We start from the raw sequence: 3,565 nt of genomic DNA on the forward strand, positions 1-3,565 counted from the left end.
GGAACTGTGCATAACAGAGGCACATACAATGGCAAAGAAAAGATCTACTACTTTGAAGTACTATGATCAGCACGATATCTTTTTCAAACGTTGGAACAACTTGATCACCAGACTAAAATAGAGGGTAGAAAAGAGTTGATTATTGTGCACGGATACTGTAACATGCAAAACAATCAGCACAAGAATCTTCTAAGCAAAATCTAGCTACAAATACTAGTAGAATACTTCATACAATACTGAACACACCCTAAAAATATGAATGTCTTTAACAGCTTGCCAATTTTGCAAACATGGACAAGATGGCGGCCAGTCCGACCCCGACTTAACCTGTACAAGTATATCCAACCATTACCGATTCTAATAAGTAAACAGTTTCTTCTGAGACCAAAACTCTCAAGATGTTCGTAAAGAGCCTGAAGTGTGTCCCTTTCATGAGTATTATTACCGATTTTACTCAGATTTTTCATGTGAAATTTTGCCTGGTCGTGCCGAAGACCTCTTGATTACACTGAGGTGAAAATTTTCTTTTCTCAAATTTGACGCTAATCGGGTTTTGCAGCTCAGCTTATCATTGGTACAGAGTTGAATGTGAATTATGGCCACCGACATACTTCCTGTGCACCGCAACAGTTAGCTCTGGACGACCTGCAGCTGTGATAGCCTGCATGGTTCAAACATTCCGAAATATTATTCACAGCGTAATTTTTGAGAAAGTGGTCCGATTTCAATGGCCAACACGGTAAGAGAAATAGCTCCAAATTCCAACTTGTTGTGACAAGTCACAATCAACTAGTTCATCCATTGAATAGGTTTGATAGCCTTTAGCCGTCAACGAAATTTTGAATGAACCTCCACATGGGGCTCTGCATTTATCCCGTGTAGAATCGTCAGGCGAAATAGCACGTCATCGTACATTTGAGATCAGCGGGAAGAAGATGACGACGTCCACTAATTTAGTATCTGTGCACACGAATCTGCTGTGTGTGTGACTCTGTGTGTCAGCTATGATATCATCTTCTGTGGTTCCATGCCTAGCATGTACGTCTGAACCATCCTGCAAAGTTTGAATGACGTAGGTTGAGCGATCGCTCCGCGAAATATACTTTTTGAAATTCTCTTCATAGTATATCTTCCACCATTGAAATTTCGAATTTCTTCAAAAAAAGTGCTGAGAGGGGTGGCTTGCAACCTCGATATGGCTTGTTCCAGGCATGCTTTGGAGCCATCTTCTGTTGAAGTAGTGGCGGGGATCTGCCCTGCAACTGCTACAACAAAAAATGATTCGATCTGAGAAAGGGTGAGACCGCGAATCTCGGTTGAATATTGAGTATTTCAAGCCTTTTCACGACGAAGATGGAGTTCTTTTTGGAGATGGACGTCGCGGCAAAGGACATGGTGTCCGACGTCTGGCGTCTGGTGAAGCCAGGGATCATTTGTCCAGTCAGGTCGGCAGCCTAACCGTCGGTAAGCTTGTGTTTGGATCCCGTTATGCTCGATGTGGTAGATCACAAACAATTTGATATCGCACAAATTGATCTCAGCATCGTGCGTACGGTATTTTATATTCAGAAAATCATAAAGTGTCTCTGTGTGGGCGTCCTATGCCACGAGAAACTCCAATCAGGCTCCTATGTCCTCTGCCTTCATGATTGAATGTCCACTTCGTTTGAACAACGAACACAACAATCGAGGACGGCTTTGCAATGAAAAATACAGCTATACTGGAGCTGAAAAAAGAAGAAAAAAACGTGCTCAGGATGAGACTCAAAAAAAATGCGTGACGCCGACTGACCAGTAATTTCGCCTGACGATGCGTTGCAGGAACCAATTGTGCACGTCTGCATCCATTTTCGCGGCAATGTTGGCGACTTCCTCTCCCCTGCCATGTCCACGGCCAAGACCATGCTGAGAGAGAACTACGGTCTTTGATTGATTATTATCAGTAATGCAAGGAATATTTCAATAATTCAAATATTCTAGAACAGTAATGCCAGAAAGATTACTCGAATGCGGCAAACAAAATTCGAACATTTAATCCCGCTGAAACCAACAGTGTTGAGGATGATGGCGTGTCCCAGAAGTTTGACACATGGTGCCCAGAGCTGCAGACCCTCGCCAAACATGCGGCGTCTCAACCTCAGGCTGCGTACGCTGTCCTTACTCATGGTCTCTGCCATGAGTGGTCATTCCTTGCGAGGACAGTGCCAGCCATCGCAGTTCTCCTGCCACCGCTGGAAAACTCGATCAGCCCAGTTTTGCACCCTGCACTGACTGGTGGCCATGCCCCAGGCGAGGAAGAACGTGCCATCCCGGCGCTCCCCTGTCGTCGTGGGTGTTTGAGAATTCTAAACCCAAGGACCCTTGCCCGGCAGTACATCGCATCTACGTTCGTCACCAGACCTCTCGTGGAGTAGCTCCTTCCTCAGGATGAATCCATCGTGAAAGTTGCTGCAGCCACCAAGGCAGCCAAGGCGGTCCAACGCACGGCTAATCGCCAGGATCATGCAATGGCCCTCTCCTCTCTCAGGGATACCCTGAGTGGCGACCACAAGCGGACTCTTGATCTGGTCGCGGAGATGCGTGCCTCCAGTTGACTCACTAGCCGGACATCTGGCAGGTTCCAGCTCGCCATCCACAAGGTTAGCTTCCGGGATGCAATATGCCCGCGCTATGCTTGGATCCCTCCCAGGTTGCCGTCTAACTGCACCTGCGCAAAGCACTTTGACACCATCCATGCCCTGTCATGTGCCATATGAGGATTCACTGGGATGCGCCACAACGAGCTCCAAGATCTCATCGCTAATCTGTTGCGTGAGGTTGTGCATGACATCAGCGTGGAGCCAGAGTTGGAGTCTCTCTCTGGTGAAACATTCCCTCTCCGGTCGGCCAACACGGAGGCTCATGCTCGTCTGGATGTGGCAGCACGTGGAGTGCATGTGAGTAGGTTAGAGAGGACAATAAATTTGATGTTCCCGTCTGTCCAAGAAAGCACGAGCAGGAGAAGGGGCGCAAGTATGCACGGCGAGTCCTGGAAGGGGAGCATTCCTCGTTTGTTCCCGTGGTCTTCGCAACTACTGGTGGGCAGGTGAAAGCTGCTTCGGCCCTCTTCGCCAGGATTGCCAGCAAGCTGAGTGAAAAGCGCCTTCAGCCTTTCCCCGTCATGATGGCTTTTGTACGGGCGAAGATCTCCTTTTTTCTTGTTCGGGCAATGGTTGCCAGTCTACGTGGTCACCGTCGGAGCCCGCCTCGACATCTGTCTGGTTCGGCTGTGCTGATGGCTGCTGAATGTGCCCTGGCGCCATAGACTGTGTACATGTACATATCCAGTTTCTAAGGTTATAGTGTTCCCGTGAAAAATGGGTTTGATTTACCTTTGTATTATCAGTTTTTGTTGTTATTAGTTTTTGGGTTTTTCATGCGGCTTTGATTTCATTGAGAACTGCGTGATGTACAGAGTGCAAAAATGAGTTTAAAAAATGCTGGTGTAGAAGCAATGTTCTGAGAACTGTGAAGCTTGTGTTTTCGTCAATTGTGGTTTTCCCCCAGTGGCCATTGAGTATGTACA

The sequence above is a fragment of the Sycon ciliatum genome, chromosome 3 (genome assembly GCF_964019385.1).
Source record: "Sycon ciliatum chromosome 3, ocSycCili1.1, whole genome shotgun sequence".
Taxonomy (NCBI): Eukaryota; Metazoa; Porifera; class Calcarea; order Leucosolenida; family Sycettidae; genus Sycon; species Sycon ciliatum.